We start from the raw sequence: 18043 nt of genomic DNA on the forward strand, positions 1-18043 counted from the left end.
CAAAGAAAATCTATCAAAATCATTTCTTTCTTATCTGAAGAGGTATCAATCAATTTGATATACAAAGATATCAATCTTATAATTTGTCTTAAGGTATAATGTCAAAGATATATTCATGCAAAATAAATTATTCACAAAGATATTTTCTTCAACAAATTATCTTTTTCTCTTCTTAAGAGGTATCACACATTTAAGTTCAAAAAAGGTTTTTTTTTTTTGGATTTGTCTTAAACAATATCATCTCAAAAATATATTTATGCAAAATAGATTTAAGACAATGCATTTTCTTCTTTTGTCAAAGATCAAGCAATAAAATACAAGACAATAATGGTCTATTTGATATCAATTATTAAATTTTTTTTATTGAAAAAGATGAATCAATTAAATTTAGATCTAATTATTTTGATAAATTAGAAGTCATATCAAGAATATGCCAATACTAAACAAATTTGAGACTAAGATGTTCTTTTCTTTTTCCAAAGATGAAACAATATAATACAAGGCAGGAATGAGCTGTTTGATACCAAATAAAAAAAATTTCTTAAGAAGAATCTTCTTGATACCAATTATAAAAATAATCAACTTTATAACAATTATTTTAAAAAATTAACTCACATAATAATCTTTTTTTTTAAATTTGATATCAATTAAAGTAAAATTCAAACAAATTAATGATTTTCTTGAAACTTTGATACCACTTAAGGATTAAAGAAGAGAAAGTTTTAAATTCATTTCTTAAAAATGATCAACCTCAACAAAATATGAAAATATGTTTCAAATTTAGTTTGATACCAATTGATCATCAAAAATAATGATGCAGTCAAACCATGCAAATCAAATTAAATGATTAAAGATGCATGAATGCTCAAATTAGGAAAAGAATGATAAAATTGTTCAAGGATTTAGGTTCAAAAATCAACCAGAACTCTAAATCAAAATAAGATTAAGTTCAAGAACCATTTCTCCTGTTAATTTTGATTTCTCCCTCTATTTTTAATAATAAATACCAAAAAATTTATTTGCTCTTAATTCTCCCCCTTTCTCTTTCAAATTATGCATGCTTAGTTAATTTTAAATGAATAAGCTTTACATTTTTCTCCTTCTTAGGTTTATAAATAAAGCAAATATTCAACTAAGCAAATAAGCACAATCAAATATACAAGTGTAAGCATTAAACATATTAAATTTTCATGAAGGATCAAATTTCATTCATTGCCACAAAGTGATTTCAAAAGTGATATTAACATAAAAAGCATATAAGATAAATGAATCACTTGGGGGATTAAGAATCAATTAATTGGGGGTATGATAATCAGTTAAATTGAATAAGATCAAATCAAGAAGAAACTAGATAAAGGCTCTTGGAGATAGATTCAACTCGAGGATTGACAAAGTCCTAAAGATTACACTAAGAAGATGCATAGATTTATCATGCAAATCAACAATATCTTATACACGATCTTTTTATGGATAAATGTCTTATCTTGAAATTTTTAAATCATACAATTTTCAAGATATTTCAATAATTAGACTTCTTATGAGAATATCAAAGTTTACTTTATAAGATTTTCACACAAATAATTTCATATGCAATCGAGCTTATTTTAATTTAGATTTCTTAAAATGATAGCATGATATGAGGGGTTAAGGGAGCATGTTGAGTTTAGAGTAAAAACTTATGCTTATAATAATTAAAATGATATATAGAAGAGAATACAAGAATATACTAGTTATGAGCAATACATCAAAACATTCAAGACAAAGAATAAAATCATCAAAATCAATCAACTAAGCATTAAAATCTATATATATTCTAGTATCATGCATGCACAAATATAAATAGAGCATCTAAATCAATCAATTATGCAAGATAATTTTAGCAACTGATGATGGTATGATGTCATAAGATTTAGTTTTTATCAAACATCATCACTTATCCTTTCAAATACTAAGCATCTTTTCTTTAAGATTTTACTCCTTTCATTCTATTAGATGCTTGGCAAACCTGTAAACTTATTTTCTAATTTTGGTACCCAAGCCATCTTGAGTCCATTGAAGTTAATATATATGGTTTCTTTTATAATCCAAATTTATTTAATCAACTTATGACCATTTCTATTCATATTATATTTAGAAATTCTATAGCCTACTTTATTATATTTGAAACATGTAATAAAATGATTTTCAAATGAAGCTTTACTAAACATAGTTTTAACAAATTTTTATTTTCTCATTGAAGGATTAAAACCAATTCTAGATTTATTGAAAACAGCTTTTTGATTGTTTAAGATCAATTGAAGGTTTTGTGAATCAAATATAAACTTTTCAAGTATAGACTTCAATATTTCAATCTCTTTTTTTAGTTTAACATTTTCTTCTACAAAAAATTTTTTAGATTTCAAAAGATTTTTTTTCTATAGACAAAGAGTTCTTTTCATTCAAAAGTTGATTTTTTTTCAATCAAAATTTTATTTTTCTCTTCAGCTAAAAATTGATTTGATTTTTTAAGCTCTTTATTTTTCAGCCTTATCTTTTTGTATTTATTCATTAAATCATTAAAGATTTTAAATAATTTTTCAAACATAAAGTGAAAAAAGTTTTCAATATTTACCTCATTATTATGAGCCATGAGACATGGATTTACAATATCTTTTTCTTCTATCTCATTTTTTTCATCTTTGCCTTGCTCTCCCTTTATCAATGATTTTTTTTCTTTTGTTTCTTCTTCTTCTTCTTTTCATCATTATGAGCCATGAGACATTTATTGGGGAGAGCTTTCTTATGTTCTTGGAAGCTGGATTCTTCTTTTTGATTTTTTTCTCTATAAGTTGTTTCTAATTTCTTCCAAACTTATTTCACTGAAATGCAAGAAGAGATTAGATTGAATACATTTATATCTAATAACAATAGAGCATACTCATGACCTTAGTATTTAGCTAAATTATTTCTTCATCATAAATCAATGCATTGAGTGTATGTGCGCCATTGACAATAATTTTTCATAAATAATAATTATGTGCTTGTATTAAGAATTTCATCCTAGCTTTCAAGTATAATTTGATCTATTAAATAGTGGGGGATGATATATAGAATATCCTTCATTAAATAAGAATTTCATTTAGATTGTCATGATCTTTAACTTAAGACCACTAGATCAACAAAGAATATTAGAGCACCTGATCTGATACCACTTGTTGTCTAGAAAGATAGCAATCCAAGAGAGGGTGAATTAGATTCTTTAAAAATTTTAACTAAATCAACAATCTAAACAATGATGTGCTTCAATTTAAGCTATCTTAAGTGATAGTAGGGTGTATGTAATTATGTTATAGCAGAATTGAAATAATAAAAGCAAGTAAAAATGTAAAGCAAGAATTAAAAGCAAGTAAGGCAAGTATGAAAGGGCACAACTCAAACACACAAAACTTTATAGTAGTTCGGTGCAACCCCATACCTACATTTACTCTCCAAGAGCCCTCTGAAAATTTTACTATAATCCTCTTGATTACAGTGTATTTGTTTTATCCGAGTTCACAAACAAATCCAATTAATTTTTTGAAATCACCAACCAAAATCTTATACCGATTGTTTTTCAAGCTCACAATCTACCCAGTGATTTTATAAGCTCACCAACCAAAATCTATACTTATCCAATTTTTAGGCTTGGACAAGCCTACACTCCAAGTTTCTTTTTTTCAAAGAAACTTGTAAAGAAAATAAATTACAAAGATAAAAATTTTTAGTATAAAAATAAAAATAGAAATAAACTTTTTGAAGCTCGAAGTAGAAGCTGAAGGATTGCTCTTTGAGGCTTGACTTCTCTTGAAATGATGCTTGAGAGGATGTAGAAGATGTTGGTAAAGATTATTCTTAAAAGCTCTCAAAGATTAGTACTCAACTTTCCTCTCTCTTTTTTTTTCAAGGATGTTCAATGAACCTTACTAATTTGAATATTTTTCTCTTCAAACCCTCTTAATCTTTCTTTTCAAATTGGTTATCTAGCTTTTAATAGGCTTGATATTGATTGAAGAATGAGTTTTGATCATTGGAAAGCTTGGTCTAGTCGTTGGAGTGAAAAACTAACTGTTAAAAATAATTTTGCACACTTCTGAAAATTCTAGGAACTAACTATTGGAACTCGAGTCGACTTGGATTGGGCTCGAGTTCTAACTCGAATGATGTTTGAGTCTGTCTTCTCAAAAATACTCTTCTCTATCTTTTTTTGTAATTTTCGCTCAGATAATTTGAGTCAACTCGAGTTGCCGCTTGAATTTCTGCAAGTCCACTCGAATTTCTACGAGTCTACTTGAATTTTCTATCCTTTTTCTTTGAGTTGACTTGGCTAACACTCGAGTCAACTTAAGTACATACTGGCTAAAACTTTTGTTTTGTTTTTTATATTAAGTTGATTTGGATGAAATTTGAGTCGACTTGGATAATAGTCAACTGAAAAATGCTGAATATTTTTTTGCATGGGTGGCTTTTTGACTTCAATTTTTGAGGACTTCTTCCATCTTGATTTTTATGGTATTTCTCATTATGAAAGCTTCCAAAAGCTTTTTGTTTGAGATTTATTTGAGCATTAAAATTATTCTTCTCTTTGACTTAGCTTTTTTTAAGGGAATTTCTTCTATGGATAATTTTTTTATTTTCAGCACTTGAAAAATTTTATATTTACTCATGAACACATGATTAGTAATATAATCACTCAAAATTTTAGAATCATCAAAATCAATCATAGGGTCAACATGTAATCATCAATATTTTTCTGAAAGAAAAAGTTAATTTGTAAGTGTTTTATGACATATTGGACTTTTATATGACATCCTTTAGAGTTTAACAAAGTTCATTTAGTGTTTTATATCATTTTGTATTGATATCTAACATCCTCTATATTTTAATGACCTCCATTACCATTTCATGACATCATGCATTGCTATATATCATGATATATAGTTTAACAGTTTCCACTTAGCATTTTATGACATCCTATATTGCTCTATGCCATCATATATAGTTTAATGACTTGCAGTTAGGGTTCTATGACATCCTGTATTGTTATATGATATCCCCTATAGTTTAATGACTTTTGGCGATATGATTGTCGATGATGTAAGGATTTCACTCCTCATATTACTATTTTATGACATCCTATTTTTATTTTATTTCTTCCCATTACTATTGTATGATATCCTGAATGGTATGTCTCAAAATTACTATTATATGACATCCATAATAGTAATATGCCTTCTTGCTATTTGTGTATGACTTAAAATATATTATTATTTCTTCCATTTGTTCTTGTATGACATAATATTTTGCTACATTAATTGCTTATTTTTTCATGGACATGTTATTGATGTTGGGCAAGAGTTCCTATTTCAGAATTAGAGTGAACACCCAAATGTCTACCACAAGTGCCTCCTATCCCCCTTCATGACAGTCGGGATGTGTATTCAGTCATGACGATGGGGCAAATGATTTTTGATAATGTTAGTGATGATGACAAGGAGGTTAGGTTCCTTTTCACTAAAATCAACTCAGAAAATCTCCACTAGCATCTGATGGCAGTTGACATGGCATAAAAAAATTTCTCTACCTAAACTCCATAAAGTGCAGCACCAAGTATAAAGCCAATGCCACGAAGTAGCAAAATATTCTTGAAAGAATATTCCATATTTTTTGTGACAATGCGAAGGTACGAAAATGGGAGATAGAGGAAGATCGAGATTGTCCTTCACAACCCTAAGGTTTTCTAGACTGTGGCCTATGTGTTAACTCCAAGGATTGATTTTGATGAATAACAAAATATTTGAGTATATATATTTGAACTAATGATTTCTTTAAGATTATGTTTCAGAAAAGTTGTAGGGTATCAAGAGAATGATTTTCAAAAGTACAATCAAAAATAAATAAAAAGAATCTGAAAGCTTTTGAGTGTGACACACATCTAAAATAAAATTGAAAAAGGGTATCCAAATATTGAAATCAAAGAATATTTCAAATGAAAAAGTCTATAAAAAGTTTAGTGGAGGGCACCTCGAGTCGACTCAAGATTGATCCAAGTTGACTCAAGCTAAAATAGTGAGGAAAAACAGTACTGACATGAAAAAATTTTAGCAGGCATACCCTCGAGTCGACTCAAGTTTTATCTGAGTCGACTCAAATGCAAAATAGTAGAAAAGTAAATTTTTAGAATAAAAAAATATATCCGATCGAGCAGCACCTTGAGTCGACTCGAAGAATTCGAGTCGAAGTTATCGAAAAAGATAGAGAGAGATGTTTTTCGGAAGACAGGCTAGAAGACCATTTGAGTCGACTCAAGTTTAATCTGAGTTGACTCGAGTTCCAATGGTTAGTTTTGCAAAAAATTCAGAACGATTCAGAAATACTTTTAATGGCTATTTTTCAGATTTCAATAATTAGAAATGATTTTTTGAGGTTTGAAATGATGGTTTATAGTCTCCAACAACTGTTTGAAGTGACAAGACAAGAGAATCAAAGTAAGGAAGCAAAAATCAAGAGCAAAAGTCTAAAAGTATTAAAAAGAGAGCATTTATTTTCTAACCACTTAAAACAAATAACTCAAGAGATCTTCAGCTAGAAGACAAATTCCTCCCTCTAAAAACTTCCACAACAAAAGAAGAACCAAGCTTTAATGACAAATATTTGTTTATTAAAGGAGCTTTAGTGTTCTATTATTCTTTTCTTTCATCTTTCATTGTAACTAGCTTCAATTGGATTTTGAAGCCAAAGGATAGGCTCATCCAAGCTTGAAAATTGGATTGTAAGGTATGGGGTGGCTTTGTGTAGGTTGTGATTGATGATCCAGTATAAAACCAATTAAATCTTAGATAGTGAGTCTGAAAAAATAATCCAACTATAATCTTGGATAGATTATAGTAAAATTTTTAAGTGGATCTTATAGAGTGGATGTAGGTACTGAAGGCATCGAGCCATTATTAAAATTATAATGTTTGTTTGTGTTTGCTTGCTTTTTTGCTCATCATCTCTTTGTATTTTAGTTTGCTTAATCATATAACTTTCAGCACTCATTATCACTTCACTATTTTGTAAAAATAGCACATATCTTATTTAAATTTTTGAAAATCCAATTTAACCCCCTCTCTTGGGTTGTCTTGTTGGACAACAAGTGGTATCAGAGCTTGGTACTCACTTATATTTGGTCTAACGATCAAGAGTTAGGATCAAATGGCAATCTAAATGAGTGCATCTCTTGCTAAAGAGCAATCAACCAACTGTCCACCTTTATTCAATGGAACAAATTACACTTATTGGAAAGCACACATATGAATTTACATTCAAGCACTTAATTATCAATTTTGGAGAGTTATAATTAAAGATCCACACATACCCATAATTAAAGTAGATGGTAATGATGTTCCCAAACCCGAAGAGTATTGGGATGAGTTTGATATGAAATTGATTGAATTAATGTTAAAGCTATGAACATTTTATATTATGCATTAGATCCTCATAAATTTAATAGAATTTTTACGTGTACATCAGCTAAGAAAATTTGGGATAGGTTGGAGGTTACTCGTAAGGGTACCAATCAAGTTAAGGAGTCTAAAATAAATATGCATGTGCATAAATATGAATTATTTAAAATGAAGCAAAATAAATCTATTTTCAAAATATTTACTAGATTCACTGATATTATAAATGATTTAAAAGTTTAGAGAAGTCTTATATGAACAGTGAGCTTGTTCGTAAAATTCTTAAGTATTTTTCAAAGGCTTGAGAGATAAAAGTTACCACTATACAAGAAGCCAAGGACCTCAATAAACTACCATTAGAAGAACTTTTTGGATTTCTAATGACTCATGAGTTAACCATGAAGCAAAATATTGGAGAGAAAAGTAAAAAGAAAAAGACTATCATCCTCAAATCAATCACATTGGAAGATAATGAAAGTGATGAGTCAATCGATGAAGGTGAAGAAGATGATTTGGCATTAATAGCATAGAAGTTTAAGAGATTCATGAAAAGAAAGAAGCAAAATTTTAAAGGAAGGCCATTTAAAGGAGAACCAAGCAAAGATAGGAAGAAGGAGAAAGACAAGAAACTCCCCATATGCTTTGAATGTAAGAAGTTCGGTCACTTCAAAATGGACTACCCCCTTCTCAAGAAATCAAATAAGAAGGTCAAAAAGAAGGTAATGATGGCAATATGAAGCGATAGCGAGGATTCAATCTCTAAGGAAGAAGCACAAGAAGTGGCCAACCATTGCTTGATGGCTCGTCAAGAGGAGGTAAATGCTGAAATCTTCTTAGATTTTACATTCGATAAATTACAAGAGGTATTTTCAGATTTTTTGACTAAATTTAACAAAGCAAGATTGAAAAATAAAGAATTAAAGAAGCAAAATCTTAATTTGATTCATAAAAAGGAAGAGATTTCAAAAGAAGTCAAAGTTCTAATGCATGAAAATAAGAAAATCAAAGATGAATTGAAAAAGATAAAATCTTTTATTGAAAAATTTATCTTTAGTTCAGAAAAGTTGCAAATGATTTTAATGAACAAAGAGCAGTTTTTAACAAAGCCGATCTAGGATTCAAACATCAAAAAGAGCAAAAATTGTTCAAAATTTCTTTATAGAAGCCTCATCAAATACGTCTTCAAGCATTATATGTTTTTGTTGTGGACAGATCAGACATAAATCATGTACATGTACTTTCAAAAAATTCAATGGAAACATGAATAAAAAAGTGTGGGTTTCAAAAAGAACCATGAGAACTAATCTTAAGGACCCAAGATGACTTGGGTACTTAAAGCTTCTTCTTGATTTCTTCTTGTAGGTATGTCTTACAGCCAAAGGAAGTAAAAAGCTTTAGTAACTTGATAGTGGCTACTCAAGGCATATGATCACAAATCACACTTTGTCACTTTTGAATCAAAGGATGGAGGAATTGATACCTTTGGAGACAATAGAAAGGGTCACACCATTGGTATTGATAACATTCAAATATCACCCTCTACAACCATTCAAAATGTATTATTGGTAGATGTATTAAAACATAACTTGCTTAGTATTAGTCAATTTTGTGATAAGGGATATAAGATAACTTTTGAATCATTATTATGCATTGTATCTAGTCCCAATGACAATGGCATCATTTTTATTGGACATAGACATGCCAATGTGTATATAATTAATCTAGATGATCTTCATATGAAAAATGGCTAATGTCTTATTGCAATGGATGTCAAGATTAGTGAGACTAGTTGGTTGTGGCATCATAGATTAGATCATGCTAGTATGGATTTACTTTCAAAGCCTATTAAGAGAGATCTTATTAAAGGTTTATCAAAATTAAAATTTGAAAAAAATCAAATTTGTGATGGTTGTCAACTTGGAAAACAACCAAGAACTCTTTTAAATCAAAAAGAATTGTTTCAACCACTAAACCTTTAGAATTACTTCATATAGATTTATTTAGTCCAACTAAAACTACAAGTTTAACAGGTAAAAAATATGATCTTGTAATTGTAGATAATTTCTCATATTTTACTTGGGTTATGTTTTTAGTACAAAAAGATGAAACATTTTCAGCTTTTACCAAATTTTATCAAAAAATTTCAAATGAAAAGAACACATGCATTGTATGCATTCGTAGTGATCATGGCATTGAATTTAAAAATTAATATTTTAAAAATTTTTATAATGATAAAAAAATTGATCATAATTTTTTTGTATCTAGAAGATCTCAACAAAATAAGATGGTAGAAAGAAAAAATTACACATTAGAAGAAATGACATGCACCATGTTATGTGAAAGAAATAATTTACCTGGATATTTTTAGATGGAAACCATTAACATAGCATATTATATCTTAAATCATACTTTAATTCGATCTATTTTAAAGAAAATACCATATAAACTTTGGAAATAAAGAAAATCAAATATAAACTATTTTTATATTTTTGGTTATAGATGTTTTATACTAAATAATATAAAAGATAATGTTGAGAATTGTATCCCAAAGTCAATCGTCAGTCTATTGACGATTGTGCTCATAATTTATAAATTATATATGAATTTTTATTAATAAAAATTATTTGAATTTTTTGTCATATTTTATCTTTTTTTTTGAACTTCTGTATTATGATAAAGTTTTTAGGACTATATTTAATCGACAAAAGAGGATTTTTATTTAGTCCTTAAAACATATTCGCGATCAAATGATTAGCTGTTAATAGGACAATAGCAATATCAAGTATAGATCGTTGTGTGCCATAGGGTTGGTTGTCCTCTTAATCAAAGAGTGTGGAGATACTGGTATGGCATGCAGGTAGAATGTAGGAGTACATTCGCATCGAACGTTATCAATTGTTGAGCACTCTACTGTCAAGAGTAGCTCGTGAAGGGTATGGATATAAATATCCCTTCTACCTGATGACTTATAAGCAACTCACTGTATTTTGATATCAGACTATCTGAATTTCTAATTCAGTGATGAAAAATTTTTGGATACAGTCAAGTACTTATCAAGTTGGTGCATGAGTTAAGATGAGATTGATCCTTCTGAATAAGTAGGAGTTAATACATCAGTGTATTTCAATTTAGTAAAATCTTGATCAGAATAATCCATGTGATAGATTTGAAAGGTTGAAATACAATGTGGTTGACTATTTTAGGATTGACAGTTAAACCGCAGGTCACCTTGAGTATTAGGATCAAAGAGATGAATTATACGGTAACCATATGCCAGTAGGTTCTAGAATGTTATTTTGCAATCTTTCGGCCTATTCGGACGTCGGGTCCTATTACTAGATGGTTACATCGATTAGTATAAAAATTTATTCTTATGCTATCAGCTTAAGTTCGAACCTATGGGATCACACTCGTAAGAAGATTCGGTCTGATCGGATGGCTGAAGAGTCCCATTGGATTGGAACTCTAGAGGAGAGTCTCACTGATTGGGACTCTGGAGGAGAGTCCCATTGGACTAGGAGTCTGCTGTTAATAGAAGATTTATTAACAATTAAATTACTAATTAACTCAATTTGATTGAGCATAGAGATTCGAATCAAGTCTAATTGAATTGGATTCAGTTTGACTTAGATTGAGTTTGATTTGATCAAATTTAATTGTAAGGAAAACTTGTTCTTGATTTGATCAGGGCTTGGATTCAGTCAATTTCTAATTGGGTTAGAAATTTATTAAGGTGATTGTGTTCCTAATTAGATTAGGTTCCTTCCACTCATTGGGTTCAAACCAAATCTGATTTGATTTAGAATTAAATTGAAAATGAAGAGTTCTAGCCAACTAAAACTCTCTCCCTTGTGCAAGCCCTAGGTCCCACACCACTCTTCAATGCAAAAATATGTTTTGCATGAATTTTTTGGGCACAGAGAGAGGTGGACGGCACTGTTGATGAGTCATGGATCTTATCTCTTTTCTGATTTGAATTTGATCCAAATCAAAGATCAGGAGATAAGAAAAAAAGATATCTTTTTGTTTAGAAAGATGGGTGGCACCAAAAATATTTTTTCCTTTGTGTGTTGGAGTTTTGGTTGGCATGAGAAAGATCTGATTTCTTTCTCACACCATCATAAAATTTAATAAAAATTGGGTCGCCCCATATGGTGGTTGGCATGGAGAATTTTGGCACCTCCTCTTAACCCTAAACCCTAACACCCATCTATAAAAAGGGGATCCAATAGTTGAACACCTCATATGAGATCCAGTTAAAATTTATTTCTTCTCCATAGCTCTTTCCTCTCTTCCCTTGCTCCAATAATTTTTCTTCCTCTTTGGAACGTCTAAGAGATCAAAAGAAGAAGAAGAAGATCAATCTTCAAAGATCCTTGTGAGCTCGCACTTTCGAAGAGCCTAATCAGCATTCGTTCTTCATGTGGATGATTTGTAGAGGCTGGTGAAAGAATTATGCCCACAAGCCAATCACATGGGATGTGATGGGATATTTCTTTATTATCTTCCTGCTCATTTGCATGATATTAGTTATTTTATTTATATGAGGTATTATCTTTTATCATTGCTGTATTATTTTTATATGATTATGATAAACCTCATAAATTAGGATAATGATTTTAGGACCATGATGAGATCATGTCAATGAAATCTAAAATCTTAATAGCTCCAATCTAAAATATTTTCAATCATTGGATCATTGAGTCAGAGATCAATGACTCTGGTAAGACTAGTACATCCTATGTATGCTCGATGGAGAGGATGGTTGATCTAACAACCACTTGTGTGATGACACTAATACAAGGATATAGGTGCTCATTAGAGAATGAGTTCACTGAACTGACCTACAAAAGAATATCTGATGGAGCCTTACAGTATGTCAGCAGATGGTTCTTCAGTGGGAGCGGTGCATGTGATCTTTTGACCTGAGATCACCATGGTACCTTATGTGCATGGATCCTTACTTTGGTTTATTCTCTAGCACACTGCTTTGAGATGTATGTGGGATATTCTGGGTATAACAAAGTATACATGGAGGTTGTGAGTGATCAACAAGGAATAGATCACTCCTCGTAGAATGAGAGAACATCCTATGTGATCTCATAGGATGGTAACTCTGAGAGTCTCTGACTAGAGCAGGGATAAACAGTAAAAATAGTTTCTACTGGTTCATCAATCGAGTCATCATCATCATCAGATCGAGATATATATAGTTAGATATTTGGGTTTGACATATTTTCATATTCATGATCTTTCTGGGATGTTATGTGATCGAAGGATTGAATTGCACGGTACCTCACCACAGAAGGGTAAGTTTAATATTTCTATCAAATTGCAAATCTTTCGGATAGTTATGATACATTGCTAGATATCAAGCTTGACTTATAGACTGAATAGAATTAAAAGAGTTTAATTTTAAAATCAATTAAAGAGTCCTAGTTAATTGGGACTCTTGAGCTAACATAATCCAATCGGATTAGGATTTCACCGAGATTTTGGATCCACTGCTAGCTAGATTTGGAACCCAATGGGTCACACACAATAGAAATTTGATTTAATCTAATAAATTTAAATTTATTATAAATTTAATGGGTTAATTAACTTGCTAGCACATGAATTAACCCAAGTTCCCAATTGGGTTCAGTGCAAAGGTGTTTGTGCTAACCTAGTCTTGTTGCCTTGACCTAAAATGATTAGGTTTGAATCATTTAATTAATTAATTGATTTTATCTAGTTTTATAGAAGTATTCCATGTGGAACCAACCTCCTCCACATCAAAAACCACACGCCAAAGAATTATCGGAGTCACATTTATTTTGGGAAGTTAAGGAGAAGAGTCCTTCTTATCTTAATTTTCTTACATGATCCACATGTCCCTTAATTTTGTACACCATGTGATGATGCCTTGGGATAATGTGGGTGTGGAAGAGGAGATGGAGACCTTCTCTTGGAAAAAACTCCATGCAAAAAATAAATGTAGGACGTCCCTTGATTTTGGCATTGAAAATGGAGAGTCCATTTTACATTGGACTCTTATTTCCTTTCATATTCTCCATGCATTTCTTAAATCCTTGTGACATTAGATGTCTCTTGAGATTATGGGTACAGAAGAGAAGGAAGAGTCCTTCTCTAGCAAGGAGTTTGAATACCATAAATAAATGAAAGTCATTTATTTATGCGTTGGATATGGAAGAGTCCACCTTGTCATGGACTCTTGGTATTTCCATGTTCTCCATTTCCACATGCCATTATTTGGTGTCCAAATTTTTCTACACAGAGGAGCAGTCCTTCTACTTGTTAAAATTTTCCTATTCCATGCCTTAACCAATGGGATTACATGCAAAAATTAATATGGAGCGTGTAAGGGAGTTGGGACACCAAGAGTTGGCACCCCTTGATGTCTTGTGTGGCGCCCCTTTATCCTTTATTTAAGGGGTACCCCATAGAGCATAAAATTTATCCAAAATTTATTTTGGATGTGGGATTAGATGAGAAAGAGGTGGTAAAAATCTGAAGTAAAAATAGAAAGCAAAAGGGAGAGAAAAATAGAAAGAAGAGAGGAAGAAAAAAGGAAAGTATGAGATACTTGTCCTAAAAATCAGATTGTTCATATGTTGAACATAAAATTTGATTAGAGTGTGGTTTGATACACTGAGAAAGGGTTCCTAGGGAGGTCCTAGTGGAGGTCATGAAGGCATACAAGCAATGGTGCATCGTGTTCTTGCGAAGGACAATCGACAGCATACTTGCGAAGAAGGCTGCAACACCATGACAAGTTGGGAAGGGCCCTGATCAATCCTATGTGGATTATCGTTGGAGGGCTTCTATTTTGGAGTCTTATGGAGATCTCAAAATTATTGGTTTGTGGCCTTCATGGTGGTATATGACTTCAGGTCTTCTCCTAATAAGCATATTTTTATTTTTTTTATTGTAATCGTCAAGAGGTTCTTAGGGTTTTTGAGTTCCAGTGGATGAGTTTAATTGTTAAACTTAGTTTTCATTATTGTATGTATGTCAAAAAATTTTAAAATATAGATTTCACTGCATCATCAAAACCTAAATAGTTGTATCAGAGCTACTCTTGATAGATTCAATCAAATTTCATGTTATTTTTGTGATATGGATTAGATCCGGTTCGAACTATGTCAAAATCAATTTTTTTGTTTGATATTTTGTTGATGATTGATAAATACTTAATTTAAGTCATTTAAAGTAAAAAATTATATTTAATTTATTTTATTTATTAAGAATTTGATGCTTCTTTTTATGTTTTACAGGAAAGGTACTCGCCGATACAAAGAGTCCGATTCATAGATCAAAAAGACTCAAGTTTGAAGAAAATTAGACTTAAAATAAAATTAAAATAAAAGAAAGATGCATACGGTATTATAGAAAATGAAGATACTATGCAAGAAATCCAAAAAGGATATAGATGTCATTATGAAGAAACAAAAGCTTCTTTTTGGAATTGGAATAAAAAAGGTAGTGTTCACGCTGTTCCTGGGCGCACGCGTGAGCGCATGGGCGCGCGGGTGAGCATAGATGCGGGGCTGATGCGGGGCGGACGCGGCGTGGGCGTGCAGGCACGGATGCGAGCGCGAGTGCGCGGGTGCAGGCGCACGGCGAGCGGGCGCGCGGCAGGTGGGTTCGCAGGGAGTTTTTGATGGCGGACGAACAGATGTTTATTAAAGGAAAAAAATTAATATTTAGAAATATTTTGAGAGGAAAGATTTATATTTTCTTTATTTATTTGTGATCTTTACATCTCATCCATCCATCTTTTAGTCTTTAGTATTTTTTTAGTCCTACATCAGAAAATTATGTAAAACTCCTCCTTCCTAACACCTATAAAATGATTTTTGTACTCCCATTGGAGGGGGAGCCCAGAAATTCTTCTAGAACCTTGCATAGAGGAATAGAAAGGGACTACTTCATGAGCAGCTAGGCTAGCAGTCTCGGGAGTGGAGAAGAAATTTTGTAACGACACAGAGATGATTTATTGTTCTAAACTTTCTTGTATTTCTTTATATGCAATAAAGATTATACTTTTTATTTAAATCGTCATGAGTTCTTTATTTGCTCTCCTTCATATGCTTTTATTTATGCTTTTCTGTTAGATTAATATTAGGAACAACTTTTACTTTTCGGAGACGCACTGTGATCTACGGGTACGGGACGTGTCGAGAAAAGAAGAGTTGTTTACCTAGTACTTTCCAGAGACGCACCGTGATCTATGGGTACGGAGCGTGTCGAGAAAAGACAGGTATTTTTTCTAAGATTAATCATATCTATTTAATTAAAAAAAAAGAGATACAACTCTGCTAGTGCAAAGTAATTCAAAACTCCCGAGCTCTTTATTTTTTAATTATATCAATTTTAAGATAATTTATTTTTTAAATCAAAAACAATGCTTCTTTCTTTTATTTTGCAATCTCAACTTAGCCCAAGATCCCTGAGGATACGATCTTGACTCATCCTACCTACGTAGTGAGTAGAATTATTTTTGGTGCTATCAATGACTACGCATCAAATTTTGGCGCCGTTGCCGGGGACCTTGGCACGGTTGAAAAAAAAAAAAAAGCCACTGACATTTCATAACACTTAACTAAAATAGCGTAACCCCAAATATAAAAATTTCTAACTTGATTGGACATCTTATTTCTTTGCATCTCATCTCCATAATTAACTTTAAGGGCGCAACCCATTAACTAAGATAAGGTGGGGATTTGATCACCCTTCCTTGGCCCACAAATCACTCCCTTGCATTTGCATAACCTAGACCTTAATCTAAAATCAACTAGACGTCAGCCCTAGGAATTTCGAGCTCAATAGGATAAGAAAGCTCTAGAGTTGAACCGAGTGTGGATTGGTTAATTGCTCGGTGTCTAAGGCAAGTGGTTAAAGAAAGTGGTTTTCAATTGGTTCCATTGACTGACCTGGCCAACGCAGTTGGTGTCTAAGAAAAGCAATGAGCAGGGAACCTCCCATATCTTATGCTTATCTGGCCGAGTCAGTTAGTCAGTCTTGAGCTTGGAGTGCTCAAAGGCGGTCTTGGAAGTTAGGAGCTGTCTAGATCTAAGTTAACCTTGGGATAGAGAGTCTATGCTTGTTTAAGTTGATTACAATTAACATCTAAACATTAACTAATTTCTCCTTTTCATAGATTTAAGATTCTTAGGTTCTTCTCTTTAGATTTTCTTCATTCTTTTCTCACTTTATTATAAAAATATATATTATAAAAAGAAAATTTTTTTATGTTTGCTCTACAGTATAATTGTAAGGTGTATGCTTGGCCGTAGATCGTTACGACCAAAAATCCAACCTTTTGATCCAGAAATAGAAAGAACCTTTAGAGCCAACAGACATAAAAATATGGACCAAAATCAAGAGAATGATCCACCCAAGCAATTGAAGGAGTACTTTACTCCTTCCACATATACCTACTCTCCTTGTATTCAAGTGCCCCCTGTGGAGGCCACTCAATATGAAATTAAGTCCAGTATAATCCAAATGTTACCTTCATTTTATGGACTTAGTAACGAGGACCCTTATAAACATCTTGAAGAATTTTTGAGATATGCTCAACTGTCAAAATTCACAACTTCTCTGATGATGCTCTTAGGATAAAATTATTCCCTTTCTCACTTAAGGACAAAGCCAAATACTGGCTACATACTTTAGATTCCATGACTATATCAACCTGGGACCAGCTGCAAGGAGAGTTTCTCAAGAAATATTTTTCCATAGGAAAAACTAATCAAATAAGGAAAGCCATAACTAGTTTTTCCCAATTAGATGGAGAAATGTTTCATGAAACATGAGAGAGATTAAAGGACCTTATTAGAAAATATCCCCACCATGCTGTACCCAAGTGGCAGTTAATCCAATATTTTTATGATGGGCTATCTGAAAGACATCGATAAATGGTCGATGCATCATGCGGTGGGACATTCATGCTGAAAAGTGAGGATGAGGCATGGCAACTGTTTGAAATTTTAAGTGAAAATTTATTACATCATATGTCTGCCTCTATTAGAGATAAACCCATGTTAAACCCAAAGAAAGGTGGAATATATGAAGTAGGAAATGCTATAGATATCCATCAAAAGGTAGATGAACTGTCCCAAAAATTAGATCGTCTTCTAAATACTGGACAATCCCCGATTCCACCTAACCCAATCCAAGAAGTTTGTGCATTGCGTGCAAGTCCGAACTATTTTGTTAGTGAATGCCAGCCGCACCTCAATTTCTTGAGTTTGTGCATGAGCAGGTTCAGCAAGCTCAAGTCCAACAAGCTCGCAGATCAGGAAACGATCCTTATTCGAACACTTATAACCCCAGCTGGAGAAACCATCCAAATTTTTCCTGGAGACCACAACCAGTGGTTGGCCCTGCCGCACCTCGACCTCAATATCAGGACCCAACATATAAGCATGGACCATACCATCAATTTCAAAATGTTCCTCAACCGTCTACTACTGGTCACAGCTCAGCTTTTGAGGAAAAAATTCTGAAAGCACTAGAATGATTAGAAGTCAACACTCAAACCCTTAACTCCCACACACAATCCATTGCTAAGCTAG

At 32.0% G+C, this 18043-nt stretch overlaps 1 non-coding gene across 1 annotated transcript; it reads right to left on the minus strand.

Annotated features, from left to right (window-relative positions):
* Window positions 1–17218: 17218 nt before the first annotated feature.
* On the minus strand, window positions 17219–17324 carry LOC140857608 (small nucleolar RNA R71). The gene has a single exon (XR_012141101.1). It is a non-coding gene; the product is annotated as a small nucleolar RNA R71 (small nucleolar RNA).
* Between the last annotated feature and the right edge of the window lie 719 nt (window positions 17325–18043).

The sequence above is a fragment of the Elaeis guineensis genome, chromosome 4 (assembly GCF_000442705.2).
Source record: "Elaeis guineensis isolate ETL-2024a chromosome 4, EG11, whole genome shotgun sequence".
Classification (NCBI taxonomy): Eukaryota; Viridiplantae; Streptophyta; class Magnoliopsida; order Arecales; family Arecaceae; genus Elaeis; species Elaeis guineensis.